This window comes from Furipterus horrens, unplaced genomic scaffold (assembly GCF_987537825.1).
Source record: "Furipterus horrens unplaced genomic scaffold, mFurHor1.1.pri manual_scaffold_13, whole genome shotgun sequence".
Taxonomy (NCBI): Eukaryota; Metazoa; Chordata; class Mammalia; order Chiroptera; family Furipteridae; genus Furipterus; species Furipterus horrens.
This window is the reverse complement of record NW_028327183.1, coordinates 3,827,105-3,848,846: the sequence shown is the minus strand read 5'-3', so window position 1 is coordinate 3,848,846 and position 21,742 is coordinate 3,827,105. Positions and strand designations below refer to the sequence as shown.

At 52.7% G+C, this 21,742-nt stretch overlaps 1 long non-coding RNA gene across 1 annotated transcript in view; it reads right to left on the bottom strand.

The window, feature by feature from the left end:
• Window positions 1-458: 458 nt before the first annotated feature.
• LOC149993943 (uncharacterized) overlaps window positions 459-21,742 on the bottom strand; it is a 27,706-nt gene continuing 6,422 nt past the window's right edge. The window contains exons 2-4 of the long non-coding RNA XR_016507707.1: window positions 4,734-4,935; window positions 3,388-3,565; window positions 459-515 (exon numbers count right to left, since the gene is read on the bottom strand). This is a non-coding gene — a long non-coding RNA (uncharacterized LOC149993943). The remainder of the gene's footprint in view (window positions 516-3,387; window positions 3,566-4,733; window positions 4,936-21,742) is intronic.

Here is a 21,742-nt window from a genome sequence, read left to right as displayed (position 1 = left end):
CAAGAAGACAGTGAACAGAACAAGCCGTCCAATCAGAAGGCCGCAGTCTGCGGCCCCTTCAGCTGTGACACCGTTCCTTCCGTGTCTTCCCTGCCTGCCTCCAGGAAAGGCTTACCTCAGATTACTTTTTTTTTTTAAAGACAGTAAAGCTTTTAAAAACTCACAGCACCCGTCATTGCAATTTACATAATCATTTCATGCAGTGCCCCGGACGGGAGGTTTCCCTGGGGTTGGAATGGTGGACTCCATATCAAAAAACAGCGGCAGCTGGTACCTCCAGGCCCGCCGTCCCCTGGCATGGTGGCCTCTGGCCTCCGGCTGAAGTTCAGCTCTCAGTTCTGCTTATGGAAGCTGCTCTGCTCCGCCAGGCTTCCTCCATTCCCTCCCTCATCCCCCTCCCCCTCCCCCTCCCCCTCACCTGTGGGAGCTCTGGCCTTGCCCATCAGGGACGGGGGTGGGGGGTACGGTCCATCGGCCCGGTGAGTGAGCTGCTGCCCAGGAAGAAGGGGAACAATCTAGGCAGGAAAAAATACAGAGAATCGGTAATGTGCATTATTATTTCCCCCTGACCTTTTTGTTCTTCGGGACCGGAAAACATCTGGTGGCCGTGAGTCCTCGCCTGGCACCGACAGCAGCCACGTCTCCCCACGTAAGACAGAACCCGACAGGCTGAAGTTGCTGCAAAGACGTATTCCACTTAACGCAACTAAAGTTTCCTTCGATTTAGAAGAAGAAAGCCGCTCCCAACCCTACCCACGGGGCCGCCTTCCGCAATGCCTCACGTTTGTATTCAGAATGCCGAGGAGGAGGGAGCGTGATGCGTGATGCGGGTCTGGCGGGGAAGAAACGCGCCCTCTCCGAAGCATGGGCGCGCGTTCCGCGAGCGGGAAGCCGAGTTCTTAACAGGCTATCAGACCATGTTTGGCTTCTCCTTTTAATGAAAGTGCAAACACACACAGGCCACTTCTTTCTTAGCCACCCTTCCTCTGGTGCTAGCTCATCAAGGTGGGAAAATAAGTTACTAAATGAAAAGGTGCGTTGTTTGGAGAGGGAAAGAAGCCCACAGGTTCTGAGAGCAGAGAAGAAATAAAGGCAGTTTATGCTTCTTAGAGCTGGCTTCCTGGTGTCCAAGCTAAACTCTCTGACGGTTTCATACGGTTTAAAGCAGGCAAAAAAGATCTGGATAAAGACACTCGGAGGCACTTTGCCCAGGTCACTAGGGTGCCCTGAAATAACAAAAGAAAGAGAGAGAGACCGGAGAAACAAAGGAGAAATCCTGTTCTCCTAAAAGGCAGACTTGCTCGGGGATTAGAGAACCCCAACCCCTTGTGATGTGCCCCTCCTTCCTCCCCGTCATGCTCCCACACAAGGCAGAAGGATTGGGGGCCATCTGCCCACCTGTGTGCAGAACAAACCACCCCAAATCGAGCAACAGTCTTTTCACCGAAGGTCCCTCCTTCGCCCAGCCAAATGGGGGCACAAAGTGTTCTTTCTTCCACTTCCAGGCAACAGGAGGGACCTTTCTGAATGGAGCTGACCAGAGAGAAAAGGCAGAATTCAGGGGAGCCAACGCAGGTGGAGACAGCACTGTGGGTCCCCTCCAGGCTCCCCACTCCTGCCCTTGGCCTGGCGGGGAACCTGGGCAGCCACGTGATTCCCTAGCCGAGTGGCAGGAGTCTGCTTCTAAAATGTGTCCCTTAGAGCTGTGGAAGGAGTGGTGCACATACTTCCGGGCAGGACCCTGGAGACACCCCCCCCCCAATGCATCCTTCACCTTCTTCTCATGATGCTCCTTGGGGAGCAGCGGGCCCCTGCTGTGGGGAGCCCTGAGGCCTTGGGAGTAACCTGTCAGGGTGCTGGTTTCCTCACTGGCCAAGGGGGTGGTGACCCTGCACTTCCCATGCCACTCGGATGGCCACCCTCGGCCATCTGCCACCTCAGCGACAGGGAGGTGATGCCTCTGCCCATACTCCTACCCACACACGAAGGAACAAATAGCTCCTGCCGGTACCACTGCGATCAGACTGCTGGCGGAGATGATATCTGTGAAGCCGGAGCCCGAGGCCAGGCACACGGTAAACCCAACGTAAAACACGTGAGCACGTGTTTTTGTTTTCAAAGATATTACCTTTAAGAGGAGGGGGGAAGGGAGCTCAACTTATTTGAGGGTCACAAAAGCATTCCTCCTACGAGGGTCTCTCTAACAGACTCAGGAGACAGCCCCCAATGCCTTCAATCAGTGCCTGCTGTCTGCTTGTGAAGGTCACCGGAGCGAATGGAGGTGTTGGGGACAAGAAAACGCACCCAGGTTCAGCCATCCTGTCCATGGGTGAGACCTCAAATTCAAGTGTTGGAACCAGGGAAAAGGCAACTTTTCGAGTGGCCTTTCCAAAGCTACCAGGGATGTGGCAGGATTGTGGAGCTCACGAGCAGCCAGTGGGCTCTTTAAGTCTGGTCACAGCATGGCACAGAGATCCCAGAACCGAGGACCCCAGGAGTGGGGGCCTCAGGAGGCAGCACTTGACTGAGGGATGATGAAGGAAGGCCCTAACCTAACAGGGTACCATCTGCATGGTTTTCCTGTCTCAGCCGCGCTACGTCACCAGATTAGACGGTGCAAGTGGATATCAGAAAATTTCATCTTTGCTTCAAAGAGTTAACACAGTGTTTTTTATAGATATTATATTTGGGCTCGTATAGTCTTATTCGTTAGTAATTCAAGGGCTGATGTGGGCAAAGACTCTGGGATTTAAAAGCTGACTCATGTAGACAGGGCCCCAGGAGTCAGGTGTGGATAGGGCCCCAGGTGTCAGGTGTGGATAGGGCCCCAGGTGTCAGGTATGGATAGGGCCCTGTGAGCTGGGCGTGGACAGAGCCGGGGGCATCAGCACTAACACAGGTGAGCAGCCCCCACACCTGCTCCTGCTGTGATGCCCACCCGTGAGGTCACACTTCTAGCTCTTGCTCCCTGAGTTGTGTATTTGGTCTGCATCTATCCACGTGTGTGTGTGTGTGTGTGTGTGTGTGTGTCTGTGTGTGTGTGTGTGTCTTGCCCTTCCTCTCTCCCACTCTGGCAGCTCTCACTCCCTCCCCCATCTCTCTCTGTCTGCAGGACTCCCTCCTTCCCACAGACACCATTCTCGATAATTATAGTTTATTGATCGCCTGGTGTTTGCTGCCCCTGGCCTGGGCTCTTCATTTTAGTCCGGGCACCCTCTCGTCCATCACAGCCTGCAAAGCGCTCTGAGCCCCCGTCCAGAGAGAAAGGGCTGCTGCCTGAGCCTGCCCCCCACCCTGCCAAGCCCTGCACCGCGGCTGCGCCCCAGGGCTTCCGCAGGAGCATACTTGGAATAATGATCATAGCAGTAAACACGTATGAACACTTACCGCATGCCAGGCAAGTTGTATGTGCTGCTCACAGGCACCGTCTCCACTTCCTCTCAGGTCCGTCCTGTCCATCACTATCAATGAGGCTCAGAGAGGTGCAGGGCTCTCCTGAAGTCACACAGCTGTTGAGTGGCACAGCTGGGACCTGAACCCCAAGCCTGCACGCACCGACCCTCACCTGCCCTCAAAAGGAGCAGAACCACAGGTGTGGGTGCAGCAGATGGCATGAGGTAAAGGAAAAGTACCCCAAGACTCTGTTTAAAAAAAAAGCCCCCTGGGACTAACGTGATTGGCAGATTCCCCACTCACTGCCACCCAGAAGACAGGGTCTCAGGCCAGCTCGAGCCCCAGCTGCCGCTGGAGACAACCTGGCTCCTGAGCTGTTTACTTCTCAGCCATAAACAGGAAGGCTATAAAAGGGGCCCCTTTTGGTCAACCACTCAGGGGCTTCTCTCCTCCTCCCCTTCCTTTTCCTCCTCCCCCAGTTCATGTCCTCAGGCTGAGGCAGGGTTTCCTTTAGAATGCTGCCACCTCCCAAGGGCCTTTGTCCCTGGGCCTTAAATTGCCCCCCCCCCCCAATGAAAGTCACTCTGAGTGGGGAACAGAGGGAGAGAGCCAGGGCCCACCCCAGAGAGCCCTAGGACACTCCGTCACAGGGACAGGCAGGCAGTGACATCCCCCGGTCTCCACGGGACCACCTAATCTTTTTTAACCAATGCCTACGTAGAAATGAAACATTCCCTGATAAGAGAAAACTACAATTCCAAAAGAAACCCGTAAAGAAGGAGATTAGGATATTGAGAGGTAAGGAGGGAAGCCACAAATTAGACAGCCTGTCTCAAAGAATTTTCTCTATTACATTCTTTCCCAAGAGATTCTGGAAAGAAGGAAAAAGAAAAAAAAAAAAAAAAAGAGGCCCCAACCAGGAGGCACGCAGTGGGTGTAGCCCATTAAAGGCTCTGAGAAGTCCTGCAGCAAAGGGCCTCGTTTCCTTGGGATTCTGCTTCCACAGGTGGCCTGTGTCTCCTTAGAGCATTTCCATTCCTCCCCATGCTTTGGAAATGTCTAGGTTGATGCATGAGATCACATGTTCTAGACCCTCACTAGACTCATCTGTGACTTTCTTTGTCAACGCCTTAGAGTTAAGAGTCACGTAGAGATGTAAACCTTCTTAACGGCTCTCTCGCTCCAAGGAGGAGCTGAGAGCCCCACGGACCCACAGCCCAAGAGGAGAGCAGGCAGATGGAGACCCTTGGCCTCATCGGAGAGTCCGAGCAGAGCTCCAGCTTCCAGGAAGCCCCGCCCCGTGACCGCCCCTTCTCTCTCTGTGGCTCGGTGGCACTCACCCACATCCTGCTTAAACCCGCACGCTCCCGGTGACGGTAAACTCCAGATGTGCGTCGTACAGAATGACGACTGTCTCGTGGAGGAGTCCAGTTGACCTCTCATTATCAGGGGTCTTGGGGAACCCGACCCCGGTAAAGTCAAAACTCTGAATCTAACATTTAACTCCGTAATTGGCCCCGGGCGCAGAAGAAAATAGGGCCCCTTAAAAAAAAGAGAGAGACAGGGAAAATAAAAATACATGTTAACCATAGTTTAGGCAGCGTAGTAATGAAACCAAACTTGGGGTCATTACAAAAAGGTGTAACGTTGGGGGTTTGCGGGGCCCTTCAGGAGTCCGGGCCCAGGGCGCGTGCCCGGTGCGCCCGCCGTAACATCCGCCTCTGCGTGGATTCCATATCTGCGTTGGTTGAAGCCATGGATGAGAGTCCCATGGATACAAAGGCCCAACTGTATTTAGTGAAAGAAAACCTTCCGTGAGTGTATGTCACACAGTTCAAGTTTAACTGTATTTGTATGTAAGGATGACAGCCTTTGATAAAATTTTTAATAATCCTAGCAAGAGACATTTTTTATATGGCCGCGTCCTTGAAGATGCATGTGACTCTCTCTACCCTCAGCAACATCCCAACACCATTATCTCACTGCGGGAAACGTCTGCGGGCCTTGGACATCCGACCACGCTCGTTCCTGGCGAGTCCCACCGCCCCTGCGGGGTCTTCCACGCTGCGTCTACTGCCCACCCTGCTCCTCCCGTCCAGCCTACAGCCCTGACCCTGTCACTTAGCACACACCCATTGCTGGCCCCAATTTTCAGGGGGTTTGGTTGTTTGTTTGTTTAATGAAATATTGGATTTTTAAAAAGATTTTATTTATTTACTTTTAAAGAAGGGGGAAGGGAGAGAAAGAGGAGAGAAACATTAATCAGTTGCCTCTCGTGCACCCCCAACTTGGGACCTAACCCGCACCCCAGGCATGTGGCCTGACTGGGAATCGCACCAGCGAGCCTTTGGTTCACAGGCCGGCGCTCAATCCACTGAGTCACACCAGCCAGGGCTGAAGTGTTGGATCTTGTCTGGTCTCAAACCGGTGAACCACATCTAGCTCACTGATATCTTGACCTCCAAGTGTTCAAAAAAAGAAAAAGACTTCAATCAGGTGTTTATGTATAATAATTGGGATTTTACATTAAAACTCTGGATTTATGGCCTCCTTTTTAAAAAAAATCAGAAGGTCTGGCAACAATTGGCCCACATTCCTCTTTTTTATGACCATTGGCTGGAGCTGAGTGGCTGCCTTTTGATGGGACAAATGTCTAGTTTGCTAAAGGTCCCCGCCATTCCATCACGACAGTGGGGACTGGGACACACAGCCATGGAGCCCGGGTCCGCCCTGACCCAGCCGCGTGATCTTCAGTAAGTTTCTAAAACTCCCTGTGCCTCGATTTTCCATCTGGAAAATGGGCACAATAATAGCACCCAACCTATGTCAGTTGGGTTAAGCTGGGTGTGCTGTGGTGAAAAAGCAGTTCATCTCCAAGATCTTAGTGAATGACTAGAACAAAAGCTCCTTTCCCACTCGCTCTGTGTTCACAGTGGGGGACACAGGAGTGGGGGAGGAGCGGCTCTGATCGCTGTAATGGCTCAGAGGCTCAGGCCACCGGAGGCTCCGTCTCAGCGCAGGCTTCCGTTGGACTGCGAGGGTCTCAGCGGGGGAGGAGAACGGGACACACGGGCTGACCCTTGAGACCTCCTCCCAGAAGGAGACACACCTGACGCTTATTCACATCCCATTGGCCATTGCAAGTCACATGGCCTTGCCTAAGCTCACAGAGGACGGGGACAGGCAAGGAGGAAGAGGGAGGTGACCTGGAAGCCCCCAGAGCGCTGCTGTCCCCTGGGGGCCTTCTGTCCATGGCATCGACCTAATCATATATGTGTGACTTTGTATTTCTTCTCAGGAAGGGCTCCCCCCTCCCTGAAACTGTATACGCTTCAGGCCCTGCAAAACCTGGCTCCGTCTCTGCCAAAAGTAAGTGTTAGTATCCTGACGACTTCCCCGCAGCCTCGCAGGCTTGCTGGGAGGAGTCAGAGAGGTGACTCCTGGCACTTCCAAGGCGGTGTCCAGCCCTGGGTCTGCATGCTCTCCGTGCCGGACTCTATTATTATTAGGGCCATAGGAAACACGCAGTTCTGACTCACGCTGGACACAAAACAAACACACACACCGTAGCTGCTTGGTAAGGAACACTGCTTCATCAGGACATGATCATTGACCAACCAGCTAGGTATCGTGTGTGTGTGTGTGTGGTCTGGGGGGGTCCTTGAATGGAAAGTCAAGGCACCTGCGACCTTGAGGAAGCCCATTCTGAACCTCAGTCTCCACTGCGTCCATGGGGCGTGGTCCCAGATAATGTTCTGCGCCCCGATGCTGAGATAGGGCTCCTGTTAGGGGCACAGGTACACACGCACGAGTAGGGATGCTGATGGGGGCAAACAGAGCGGATGAACTGCCCCCTGTCCCCACACATTGTCACCGGCTCACAGCTCTGGGTCCCTTTCCTAACAAGCTCTTCTGGTCAGAGGCCACAGATGAAGGAAAGGACCCCTCTGCGGAAGCAGCTGGACCCTCCACCTGACGCGCCCTTCTCTGAAATGTTCTCATCCTCCTTTGCAAGCTCCCAGCTGCACTGTCTCCAAATAAATGCTCATGTTTCTCTTATTTGACAAGAGAGAGTCAAGACCACGCCTTCAAACCAAGTCACAAAAAGAGCCCTGCTGAGGTCACCTTGCCTCCATTTTACCAGCTGACGGTCGTGGGCAAGTCCTTCCTTACAGGTATCCTCACCTGTAAAAATGGAGACACTGCCCCGCCGTATCTGAGCCTTGTTGGCACGCCCCCATAGTTGGAAGTGCTTTGTTACGTGTAAAACACCTTATAAAGGACATAATGGGGCAGGGAAGAGAGTCCCACAGTTAATCCAGCACGGATTTGCATTTTACTGCTGTGTGACAAATTACCCCAAACTCAGTGGCTTAAAACAACCCCCATTGATTATCTCCCTCTTCTGCGGGTCTGAGGTCGGCTGCCCCACCTGGCTCTCTACACAGAATCTCCCAAGCCCAACTCAAGGGGTTGGCCCAGCTGGGTCCTTACCTGGGAGCTCTGGGCAGAATCTGCCCATTCCAGGAGCGACCGGAGCAGGTTGTCGGTGGGGACTGCTTGCTCTCTGCTTCCCCAGGCCACCCACCTTCCTGCTCGTGTGTCCTTTCCACCTCCCCAATCGACCCGGGAACTGTAAGTCCTTTGCTCTCTTTCCATCAAGGGCTCCACTAATTGGGTCAGGCTCACCTGCATAACCTCCGCCTTGGAGGGTCAATTTCCTTAACGTCCCGTCTGCAAAACCCCCTCCCCACACTGCCCACGCGAGGCGGCGCGTGACTGAACGGAGGGAAATCTTGGAAAGAGGGGAGCATTTCTAGAATTCTGCCTGCTACACGGTGATTCTTAAGTTCCATCTCACAGGGGTACGCCGACGACAGACTTTCTTCAAAGAAAGGGATTCATAGCCAAGGAGCTGGGAAACTGTCAGGGCAAACAGAGTGAAAGCAGTTTTTTTGTTGGCTAGTTTTCCCCTTCAGGATGTACCAGAACCATTAATACGTCATTGGGTCTCTTCAAGATCCACCTTTCCCACATTTGGACCTAAAGCACCCTTTTCTGACAGAATACCTATTCCTATTCCTCATGCCCCAGTTCAAAATGGGATTTTCAAAAACTTGAAAGGAATTTTAGCTCTTTGCACAGCCAAGGACCCAGGAGGATAGACAAAGTTGGGCAAAAGCAGATTCACAGTTGTTCGTATGAAAACTGATACAATCATTAATAAATAATAAGACAAGAATAAAATCCGTGTTTCACGTACTCACAGCTACCAACCGACTTTTGCCCCACCCGGTATAGAAAATTCCCTGTATCATTAATCATCAATTTTTAGAGACTTGTGACCTGATGGGTCTTGGTTGACTCCTTACCTCCAAGTCACAGTCCTGGCTGACCGGCTACCAGAAGGAGTTAACTCTTTGTGGTCAGTCACGGGGCCTCCACGCCCCTTCCTCCAGAGGCTGCCACACCCGAAGGGGAAGTCTGCTGAAATTGGTATCTATTTATTGCACCTCTGCTCTGGGTTCCTCGGAGCACACCCTGGAGCCGAGAGGCCCACCCCTTCTTGGAAGGAGTGCCCCCCAGCCAGCAGCCCTGTCCCCTGCTGCCCTCCCTGCCTGCCCCAGGACAGGGCTGCCACATTTCTCAGCTCAGGCCAAAGCCGTGGCCACTCTGATGTAACCATGTGCATTTGGAATAAAAAAATCGGTGCGATTTTTACATCAGTGCCCCAACATCAATTCCAAGGCAATTTTTGTTTTCAGTCCCTTCATCGGCGACTGACTCTATGCTTGACTTCAAATGGTGCTTTGTTTTCCCTCTAAGGATCCCTGGCCATCGTTTGGGTAAATAACAAGTATGTTCTGGGCGCTCTAATAAATTGCAACTTCAGATGGAAGATTGCTCTTGCTGGAGGCAAGTGATTAAACATTTTAACAGCGCAGCAAACTTATCAACAGACTCACCAAAAAAAAAAAGAAGGAAGCAATTTTATTCTCCCAGCTTGTTCCAGAGCATTTTACTGCTGGGGTCAAATGTCTGTCAAAGATTTTTGGAGCCCAAATTTGCCTTTGAACAACCTCAAAAAGGTTCTGCAAGGCACACAGTACTGTGTCCCATAAAGAGCCCGGGGTTCAGCCTGCACATGTCTTAACCATCCGGCTCAATATCACCATGGCGCCTAAAAGCTTTTTACCATAGATATTAAATATATCCATATCATCGCGCCCGTGAGGACGGGAGCTGCGCTTTGTCCTCTGGGGTCCCCCGAGCTATTTGCCGCTGACACACACTATTAAAACTAAACCTACCCCGAGGAACTAGGCATTTTACATGGTATTAGGACTAATGTTCCCATTTAAGTAGCCGTGGAGATTTGCCAACTACAGAGGCCCCAGATAACGACAGAAACGTGATCGTGGGAGAGAATCTTCCGCAGGAAACGGCTTTCATCATCGGCAGCCTGTCGTTTCGATGCTTATTTAAGAAACGCTATTGAACAGACATCAATGCCTTCGACAGAATAAATGCCATCGATGCCACCACGATTAGATAAAGGATCGGATTCACTTCTGGAACTTGGGACTGGACGGGGGTGAAACAGCCCGGAATCCGTGTGGTGAGTTGGGGAAGGAGGGGCCGGGGAAGGGACAAGAAGACCCTCTTCACCTCTGCCGCCTTCCTTTTAGGGACATGTCAGACACCGGCACATTGAAGGAATCTGCACAATGACCTTCTAAAGCACGTCTTATTTTGTCCCCATTTCACAGATGAGGCCAACAGAAATTCAGCACTTTGCCTTAAACCGAAATTCCAACAGGGTCACTGCCAGGACACGGCAGGACTGAGACTGGAACGTGGCTCTGAGGCCAGAGTCCACCTGCCGTCTGCAAGTATTCTCAGGTACTGTCCCCCGTGTCTGCAGAGGGACCAGGACTCTGACAGCTGTCGCGACTCCACCCAGGGGGCAGAGAAATAAGTTTAGGATGTAATTCAGCACCTATTCACCCACTGATTCAGGCAACACCTAAGGGTTTCTTGAGCATCTACAATGCGCTAGGCTCCGTGGTAGGTACAGAGCATACAGAAGTGGAAAAAGCTAGGTCCCAACCGCAACCACAAAGTCAGGCGGGCCCGTGAGGCCCCCGCTGGTCTGGGTGAGTTGGATGCCCACGCAGAACGCCCGCCCACCTTGGTCAGAGCGAGAGCACAGGTGGTCGCCCGTGGTTACGTGGCCCTTCTGATAGGCCTCACGAGGATCAAAGACCCCTTCACCCCTACCGGACCGTGGGTTTCACGAAGAGACTGTCCCCACCCCACCAGGCCTTGGGCTTCCAAACGATGCGGAGATTATGACTCCCCATTCAAAACCAGCACCTGCTACTTATGGTGACAGCACACCCTGACCGCTGTCTGTTGTCTGCGTGATCCCCCTACCAGCCCAGGAAAGTGGGCGTCACTCGCCTATGGTACAGATGAGGAAACTGAGGGTCACGGAGGCAGAGCAAATTTATCTGCTATCGTGTAAATGGAGCCACGGAGCGAAGCGAGGACACTGGCCCTGGTCTGTGACCCTGCGCCCTCCTGCGAGCCCGTTACAGAGGATAACAGGAGCTTCCCAGGCTCTCTGAGGGGGGTGCTGTCATTATGCCCATTTTAGGGTGATGAGCCCCAGGCACAGAGAGGGAAGGCGTTTGCCCAAGCCCACGTCACCAGGGAAAGTCAGCTAAGACCCAAGCCTCTGACTCCTGGTATCAAACTTCCCGGCCCTCCTCGGGGGGGACAGAGGGGGGGGGCGCTCTGTGGAGGGAAGAAAACACACATGGTCTTCATGTGGACTTGTCAGGTCCTGGTGCTGGCCCTCTGCGGACATGGAGCGCTCATTCCCTTCCTGCCCCCCTCTCCTTCGCTTGCCTCTCAGATGCTGGGACCCCTGCAACCTCGTAAGATCTGGAGCTACTAGAAGAGCCTCCTCAGAAAATTAGGGGGATCTATGTTTAATATTTAAAAAAGAAAAATAAGTTGCATGAGGGAAGAAGAGGGGCAGAAGAGGGGGCACCCAAGCTGGCTCTGGAGATGCCAGGGCGGGCCCCCAGTTAAGCCACACAGCCGGTCTGATGGGATTTGGCAAAGCCACGCTCTGTCCCGGGGCTCGTCACTCTTACCTGCTGCATTTGCATACCCATATGATATCTGTTATCCTAATTATATCTATTTCCCCAGGTACAGACAGACATGCCCGAGTCGGGGTGCCCATTAGCAGATCCCGTGGGCCTCCGCAGCTGTGTTTTGACTAACAGAAAAGGTTCCTTGGCATCAGAGAACCGAAATCACCTGGCAGGGTATGACAAGTGCAGCCAGGCGTCTCGCAAGTGAAAATCAGAGATTTCTCTAAGGAAGGAGGGAGAACCACCACAGCGAACTACAAGACTAAGCTTTAATGGTTTCAACTGTAAAAGCCCAGTCACGCTGAAGGCCTGCCACCCATCCAGGACCATGGCCCTGGAGATGTCCTCCTGCTTGGACTCGCCCCCATACACGTTTGTGGAGGGAGAGGACAGCCATGGGAACTCCCATGGGGGAGCCCAGTGCATCTTTCCAGAAGGGAGTCTGGGAAAGCCAAGAGGCCCAGGATGAATGGAGAAGGGGGTATGATGGATCATGAGCCATTCCCACCGGCCTCAAATGACTTGCAAAGGATATGCAAATCATTATGCAAATCTCCAAAGCCTCCCTAGCCCCTGAGACTCAGGGACTCTCCTTTTAGATGACATGAAGATATTTTCATGTTTGCGTCCTCCCATCGTGGACTTCATGCCCGCCCTCTCCCAGGCTTCCTCGGGAGGGTCGTGCCCCTGTGTCACAAGTATGGCATGTGACTTGCCATCATAGATCTTACGGGAGTGAATCCTTTGCAGTACATGGCATGCCCATAAGTTCTCTCCCATTTGACCCGTGACAACTCTATAAGGGTGTGTGGACAGGAGTTCTGACCCCGACTGTACGGAGCCAAGAGCATTAATGGGCTCACCTCACATCAGAGAGCCAGGCTGCACAGAAGTGGCCTTGAACCCAGGGGCCCTCACTTGCGTCTGGTGCTATTGACTCTACGTTTCCCTGAGTAAAATATTACACATACAGGATGGTAGAGGACTGGAGAGGCAAGAAACCTCACGAGAGGGGCTCCTCCGTCTCCCTGGTTCCCTTCCACGCTAGTGGTAGGGTTTTCTCCCTGGAAAATTGTCTGATGGGAGAACTGGGTTTCGTGGGTAGAAACCCCTCCTCGGGTGGTTACGATGTGTTGGCAGGTTGGGTGGTTGAGAGTTCCTCACTCATTCATTCTTTCCTTCACCAAATATTTATTGAGGACCTACTATCTGTCAGACCTTGTTCAATGCAGCTTATATTCAACTGAAGGCAGACAGGTACCTGTTGTGTTAATGGCCATGACTAATGGAAGGTGACTGGCTGAGACCAGGTGAAACAGGGCAGGCCCCCTGAAGAAGGCGATGGGAGCCAAGACCCCTCAGGGGGCTTGAGCCAGCCCTTCAAGTACTGAGGGTAGAGCCTTATGCCAGGGACACCACCTGGTGGGTCCAGTCCAGCACAGAAGGGGTACAACGCGGCGGAAGTTCAAGCGCAGGAAAGGCTGAGTGTGGCAGCCAGAAGGAGAGGGCCTGGCTGAGGCTGGCTGGGGTTGGCTGGAGCCAGGCTGCTGTGGGCAGCTGAAGTCTTAGAAAGTAAGAGGCTCTTCGTGGGTGGGAGCTTAGCGTTGGGAGTACGAGAACTCAGACAGCAAATCCAGCTCTGCCCACGGACGCCCGTGAGAAACCGGCGAATCCACCCAACGGTCGGAGCATCAGTGAATCACCTGTACAGCGTGGCCATGAATGTTACTGTGGTGGCTTTTTGCCAGTTTAGGCCATCTAGAATCCAGCCATCCCCCATCCAAAACTCCTTTTGGAGATACCCCGGCGGTGTCTACTCTTGGAAGATGGAGAGTACTTGGCATTACTGATGCGTAACAGACAAGACCTTTTTTTCTTCCTGCCGCAGGGCAGGTCTTGATGTGAACCCAGCAACTCCAGCCTGAGTGACTCTTAGGCGGGGAGAAGCCTGAAGTCATGCTGATTGGAGCCACAAGAGTGGCCCACAGAACAGCCCTCCTGCCGTCTGGCCCTTGGGGGTCCCTGGGTCGCTGCCCCTGTTCGCTGCCTCGCGTTCCAGCCTGCTGACCACGACCACAGGCCAAGTATCCTCCTGAGTCGCAACAGTTACCAGTTGTAGCAGAAGCCCTGACGCCTTTCCAACAAACTGCCCCCCTTCTCCAGCGGCAAGATGGCCCCGGTTGCCGGCAGCCAAGAAGGCAGCCGGATGAAAGGGCCTCCTATGCAAGGCTGCTGAGAAGCTTCACTCAGATCGCTCTTGTAAAGCTCTGCACTGAACGCCAACTCCATGCACGTCGGCCCTTGAGATGGTTACAGACTCGGATGGCCCCCACAAAGGACGAGCTGAGCTACACACAAGGTTCTCATTGGCCTCCAAGGGGTACACGGAAACCTGGTGGCCGAACTGGCGGCCTTCCCCTCTGCGCTCGGGCGCTGGCCGTACCCACCACGAGTCTGCATCACTGGACAAACACAAAGGAACAGAGGCATGGACCACCCAAAAGTCCCACCAAACAAAGCAGAATGTGGAGGGATAACCTTGGCCACCAGGTCTCCGTCTTCAGCACGGTTTGCTAGACCCAGTGGGAAAGTCACTCTCCAGTCCCAGGGGACAAGCCGATGGGGCAGGACGAGGAAGACAGCGCGGCGAAGCGGCAAGGGCTCAGGGGCAGGGGTCCGAGACCAGTCTTCGCGGCGACACAGCTGCCTGGCCTCTCCACCACCGAGCTCACGTTCAAGTAGCTGAACCTGCCTCCCACGTGACAGCTCCAAGTCCGATAGTAAGGTGTGTACCTCCCGGACACCGATGGCTGCCACCGCCATCATCAACAGCATCTTTTTCTTCTCCTGAGCATTTATGGGGCTGTTATTAAACCCCAGGGATGGCTACACGTTTGGCCCATGCAAGTCCCTTTCATCCTTATGACGGCCTTATCAGGCCAGGGACTATTGCTGTCATTAATAAACGGATGTTTCGAGGACTTGAGTGACCTTGCCCAAGGTCGTGAAGCTAACAAGTGATGGGTCTGCAGTTGCCCCCCCCCCCAGGTGTGGCCAGGGGCCTAACCTCAGTTATACCGCAGCCCACCGCCCCTAGAAAGCCTTCTTCTCACACGCACGCACACGCACACACACACACACACGCACGCGCGCGTCCTGACTAATTCCAGAACACCTTGTTACCCCCAGACCTTGCTCTGCAGCCTTAACAGCCACAGAACAGAATTTGTGCTCAAATGCCTTTGTGCTTTTATTTGGAAGATGGGTTTTATGCCCCAGTCGGGCCTGGTGGCCGATCCCGCCTCTTCTATATTATAAACTCTAATGTACGTACCATAAAGATGTCCCTTCGGTGCTTATGGAAATATATTGATCCCGGCCATTTAATCCCACACGCAGAGTCAGAGGGTTGGATACACACTCTCTTCTGCAAGCTTGGCCTGCAGGCTCTGGGCTTGTAAATCTCCCCCCACACCCCAGTGCTGGGGGGCTAAGGAAAGGATTATTTATGAATGGGACTCTCAGGGGTTCTGTCTCTGATTAATTGCTTTCTGTCCTATTTAACGGAGGTCCAGCGTGTCAATGGTGGGAAAAATGAATCATAGCCACGCCACTTCCCTGAGGATAACACATCACAAGAAGCACACGTCTTTCTGAAGGGTCACTGGGCTGTCTCTGTGGGGCACAGAATGGTGCCATGAAGGGGAGCAGCCGTGAGGACTATTATGTACACATAGTTCCCCTGGGGGCAGCTGCAGCCCCCGATATCACACTGCCGGGTTGCACTGCAGCCCTGACGTTATTCCTCTTCCCTCGCTCCGGGGAGGCGGGAGCACAGCCGATCAATAAGACGCGTTAACCGAGGTGCCTGCAGGACGGCCATTTCTCAGGCCAGATGCTGGTGGCACCTGTCACTAGCAGTAAAGGGCAGCCAGAGACGGAACTGAGGCTCATCCCATCGCAGGCCTGTCTGTCGGCTGCCCCCGCTGATAAACATCCCCCCGCACGGGCTTGCAGCAAAGAGACCACGTCCAGGAGGAAACGCGCCCCTGCCTACCCACTACCCGTCTGCCCTCTTGCCGACCGACATGTCCTTGTTATTCCGCAGATCTCCCAGGCTCGCTGGAGCTGGCCAGGCCGTCTCCCAGGGTCCCCCACATTTGAGCCCTGTGTGTCACTGACAGAATGACTCTCACGGGGATGCTGCTGGAGGGGTGGTGGGGAGCCCCGGCTCCAGGGCAGGTGTGGCCAGGACCCTGGCACTGTCCGGTTTAACTTCCTCCCGGCTGGCCGTACCGCATTAGCCATCCTCCTTTTTTGGAGAGGGAAAGGCATTATTCTGCCAAACTGGTTTCCTAACATGCTTTCTTCTTCGCCTTTGGAAAGAGAAGAAAAGAAAACACAACACAACGAAACAAGCCAACAGAACAAGTCTGGATGTTGCCGCTAAGGCGGGGCTCGGCCTTCTGCCGCCGCCTCTTGGGCAGGGTGCTGACCTCGGTCTGAGCGAGGTGTGCGGGGGCCACGGAGCCCCAGGGTCTGGTTCTGCGGACAGCGCAGCACCTGCCTGTGGGGCCCTGTCCTCCCTCCTCCTTGCGCAGACTGAACGGGAAAGCATTCATTCCCCACCTTCCGTGTCCTTACTGTGGGGACCGCAGGGACGCTCTCGCCGGCCTCATTTTGAATCCATAACATTCAGAGGTGATGAGCCTGAAAAGTTGGGGAAATAACCTAATGAGATTCTCCCACTCCAGCGTCCGGTTAGAGTGTGATGGAATATTCACAGATGAAAGAGGGGAAGGTGTGTTCTCTAGAGGGGGAGCCACGTAAGCCAGGGTTTCTCGGCCTCAGCGGAGATGACCACGGTGTTTTGGGCTCTGTGACTATTTGTGGTGTGTGTGGGGGGGCTGTCCTGTGCATTGTAGGGTGTTCAGCAGCCCCTGTGGTCTCTACCCACTAGATGCCAATAGCACCCCCCACCCATGACAACCAAAAATGTCTCCAGACATTGCCAAGTGTCCCCAAGGTTGGAAATCTCCCCCAGGAGGAAACTACTGTTCCAAGCAAAGGAGCAGAGGCTGGAATGAGCCTGGTACGTCCAGGATCTAGAAACAGACAATCCAGAGTCCAAACCATTAACACCCACATCATCAAGCCGCCAAGAGAACTAAAAGACGTGAAAGCCTTTCATAAAACAATCGCCATCCCCATCACCATCCTCATCATCACCATCATCATTGTCAAGGTCATCATCATCCTCAGCTACCTCTTCTGTGCTGAGCGCTCAACACACATCACGTCTAGCAAGTACCAGTGATTGTTAATGCTAGTGTCACGCACTGGTGACGCAGAGGAATGGGCAACCAGAGCCATCGTTTTCATCGAAGGTGGCAAACACGAGACACCACGGCCAGGCAGCCCGGGCACCTGCCTGAGGACAAAGAGCGTGTGCTTCGTGTCCCTTCACGGGAGTCGCGTTAGACGGGGGCATTTCTGGACGCAAGGTGAGCTGGGGATGCACTCCATGCTCTTTCTGGAAGATCGCTGGCTAGGGGACCCCTCCCCCTCGCCACGCCCACCTGGCAAGACTGGACCATTGGCTGGTTGCGTATTTACCCCCTCACGGCACAAAGAGTGGCCCGTGACCAGCAGCACCCATGTCACTGAGGCACTTGGCAGACATGCAGAATGTCGGACCCCAGCCCTGACCGTCCGATTCAGAGTCTGCATTGCAGCCGACGCCAGGTGATTTCTGAGCGCACCAGCGTCTGCCAGCGTTCGACGGTGCACGCAGACCCACGGCCACTGAATGCCGACCATGCGTCCTGCCCGTGTGCAGGTGACAGTCTGGTGGCCCCTCACCCCACTCCAGACAGGTGACTACACAGATGAAGGGAAATGAAGCTCCATCAGCTTAACAGACTGGGGGGCAAATCCTGCTAATAACTAGAGTGAGGGTTTGAACGCAGACATCCTTTTTCTGAGTCCTGGCTCTTTTTACGTCTCAACTTATCATACTGTTCACTTTTTTTTTTAATTATATTTTATTGATTATGCTGTTACAGTTGTCCCAATGTTTTGCCCTTTGCTCCCCTCCACCCAGTACACCCCTTCCCTCCAGCAGTCCCACCCCCCCTTAGTTCACGTCCATGGGTCGTTCCTATATGTTCCTTGGCCTCTCCATTTTCTGTACTGTCCTTAACATCCCCCTGTCTATTTTGTACCAACCGATTACTGTACTGTTCACTTTTTAACTCCATCATCAGGGCAAAAGAAAGGAACAAAGGCTTCTGCCTGTCTTAACCACCGAATCATACTGAAGGCAAGATGGGAGGGGGGGGTCACTCAGACTGACTGCCGGCCTCAGTCATGACCTCATCTAGAACCAGAGACAATTTCCCTCACTGGGGTGGGTTTGCGTTGCTCAGAACTTTCCATCGGTTTCATGAGCTACACGTCAAAGGCATTTAAAGGCCACCCATAAAAAAATACAACGCAACCCCAGCTCCCAAGATTTTAATGGATCTCCACCTTCAACTACATCTTCCTGTCATTTTAAATCAAAACGAAGGTCTGCATTAGGCCCAAAGGCCTACCCTAAGTCTTTTCCTCACCTGGGCTTCCCAAAACTTAAAATTTTTTTTGTCATTCAGTTCTGTTTAGTTTAGTTTTGTTTTCTCAGGAAGAGGCCGTGAGACCTGGGTTCACGCATCTAGCAGCTCCAAAGCTCCGTGATGCCAGAGAAATGACTCAGGGGCCTCCGCTTTCTTATCTGTAAAATGGAAAAACAGAACTGTCTCACGGGGTCCCTGGGGGAGGCCTTGGAGCGGAGGGGCGCACTGTGCTTAGCCCCACGCCCGGGTCCCGGCAAAGGCACAACAACGGGCAGCTACGTTCCCCTTCCCTTTTTCTGAGAGCATTTCAGGGGGCTGCTGAGGGCAGATCGGGCCCGCTGAGGCTCCCTCGGGATTCTCCAACTGAAGCTGCTGGGAGTCCAGAGGGAGAGAGCCCCACCCAAAGGCAGAGGACAGAGCCCAGCAGATGGGCCATGGCCACCCTAGATGCCTGCAAGAAGCTCCCTGACACCTTCGATGTGTGTCCTGTGAGCCTTCCTGATGTTCAGGAAAATAAGAAGACAGCTGTGAACGTCTCCAATGGGGCACGGGACTGTCAGAGTCTGTAGGGACAGCTGACGTTCTTCTCATTCACCCAGCTCAGGAAACTCCCCGCTACAGGAGCCTGAGGTCACCCCTGAGACAGAAGGTGAAAATGCCAGACAGCCAATTTCCCAGCCTCCCTTGCAGCTACAAGGCAGCCTCCAAACACTCTCCAGCAAAACTTTGACTCAGGGGCCCAGGCCTGTAAAGAATCCACAGCATGGCAAGAATCAGTAGTTCATTCCTTTTTATGGCTGAGTAGTATTCCATTGTAAGGATAGTCCACAAAGTGTTTTATCCACTCAGCTGGGAAAATTAATTTTTTAAAAAGAGAAATTAACCCTGGCAGGGTGTCTCAGTTGGTTGGAGCATCATCCTATACACCAAAAGGCTGAGGGTTCAATCCCTAGTCAGAGCACAGAGCTAGGTTGTGGGTTTGATCCACAGTCGGGGCACTTGTGAGAGGCAACCCATCGATGTTTCTCTCTCATATGAGTGTCTCTCTCTTTCTCTCCCCCTCTCTAAAATCAATAAACATATCCTCAGAGTGAGGATTTAAAAAAAGAAAGAAAGAAAAATCAACCTCCCTAATCCTCCTGAAAGTACAAGAACAAGGGCAGGGGGAAGAGAAAAACAAAGCAAACTTCTTCAAGCCTGTTCCTACCTCAGGATCTTTGCATGCGCTCTGTCCTCGGCCCGGAATGCTTGTGTTCTCCAATCTCGGCATAGCTGACACCTTCTCCCCATTCCCATCTCAGGAGTCACTTCCTCAGACACCTTCCCTCCCCCCAAAACTCCTACCTGCACCTCCGCCCACGTTGGACTCCGTCAGTCTCCTCTAAAGCACTCACCATTCCCTGAATTTATTGAGCTTTTGGTTATAGCTATCCCCTTCATCAGAAAAACAAGGACCTTATCCATCTTTTTCACCACGATACCCTCCACTCCTAAAATACAGACTGGCATATAGTAGGTGCTCAATAAATCTCAGTTAATTAATGAATTAATAAGAAAGTGAAGGATCACTATAGATTGAATTGTCTTTTTGAAAGTGATAAAAAAAAAAAAAAAACCTTTGATTAGGAAATATCTCAGAACTCCCTGATCCAGGAAAGGCATTTGAGGGCCGTCCGCCAACACTGGGGGCTGCTCATAGATTGACCCAGAAGCCAGGAGAACGGACAGAGCAGCCCAGGCATGGACACCTGTTCGATGCCATGGTGAGACACCGGCCTGGGACCTCTCCACGGCCCTGGCTGCTCCCGCGCTCCTACCAGTCATCTGAAATGCTACATCATGTTCAAGTCCGTCTGATGATGACAACCGGGACCGTGAGGGACACTCATGTATGATTTCCATACTGCCAGGCTCCTACCAGCCTCCACACTGAGGCTCTGGAAGCCCCTGGGCACTATTTTTGAGGAGAAGGACATCAAGTGACAGATTAAATCAAGTCTGTCAAGTCTGCTCCCTCAGCACGAGGGGGAAAGAAACCTCACGGTCCACTCACTGACATCTGCAAACGCCCCTTTTTTTTTTTTTTTTTTTTTTAATGAGAATGTTGAGATCCACTGTGTTTACAATAACCAGAAACTGGAAATGATACAAATGTCCATCAGTAGGTGCACGGACAGTCCAGTGGGGGTAGAGGCACAGGATGAAATATTCTTCAGCATAAAAAGCGAACATCTTAAACCGCACGTGCCATCAGCTGCTTCCCAGGGAAGCCGTTAGCACACGGGAGGCCGTGCACATGGGCCATGGGCTCCCCACTCTGCACAACCCCACGGCTAACAGGTATTTTTGCTCAGACTTACATCCTTTCTCCAGATTGATGGTAAAAAAGTGTTTTAATCTCAAAGCACAAGGCGGGGGGAGGGGGGGCGTTCTCAAGAGCACTTTGCAATCTGCCAGTAAATGTTAAATTACATTTGGTCACAATGTGGTTATAATACTAATAATGGCTTGGTCCCCCGTAGCAGCCATTAGAGGGGCTCAATCCAGAATAGACACACACCTGGGAGGGCAGGACAGGCTGATGGGAGGATGCTCCATCCCGAACATTAGATTTGGCTACAGGATGTGCTATTGTAATGACCGCGATTAATTTTTAGAACCTGACAAAACTGGAAAGGAAAAAGAAAGCCAGAAAAATAAAGCCTCAGTTAACACTGTACATAGTTTATACCTTTCAAGGGGCCCCAAGGAAAGTAGCACCCATTTTGTCATCTTGTTTTCTGCACAACTCAGAAGCTTCTGTACAATTAAATAAAAAAGAAAAACATCTGAGCCAACCAGAACTCCTAGGTGACGCAGGCCGGCATCTAAGCCACAGGCCATTGACACATCCACCGGTGCTCATGAACCTTCCAGAAGCATGAAGACGCTCTGTCCCTGGCCCCAGTGACCCACGTGCACCTTGGGCTAGGGTTCATGTACAACCTGCTCTATTTCCAAGTTTCTTTCTTAGTGGGGACGTCCTGTTAGAATGTCAGCAATTCCCTGAGGCCAAGCACTGCTGTTACCTTTGCTGCTATGGTGATGGCTCTCCTCCCCAACACTGAGCCAGGCAACAGCACAGCCCCAGGGGGTGATCTGTTGGCCTCCTCATCACGGGCCACCCAGGAAAGGAGCGACGGGGCTTGTGTCATGGGTGTGCTCCCCATACTTAACACTCGGCTCTGTCTCTGTAGTGAGTGACTAAATGGGTGCGTGGATGGGTGGACAGGATGATGGAGGAATGGATAAATGGAGGGATAGACATGTAATGATTCTTTAACCATCCTGTATCATTTGATCCTCACAGCAATCCTTTGAGTAACAATCATAGTTAACCCTTATTAATGATAGACCAGCCGCCACTCTCAATTCTTCGTACATAGTACAGGGATCCCTCACTTACCGCGGGGATTACGTTCTAGACCCCACCCCACCCCCGGCGCGATAGGTGAAAATCCGCGAAGTAGGAACCTTACGTTTATTTTAGTATTTATATATTTTTTAAGGCTTTATAAACCCTTCCCA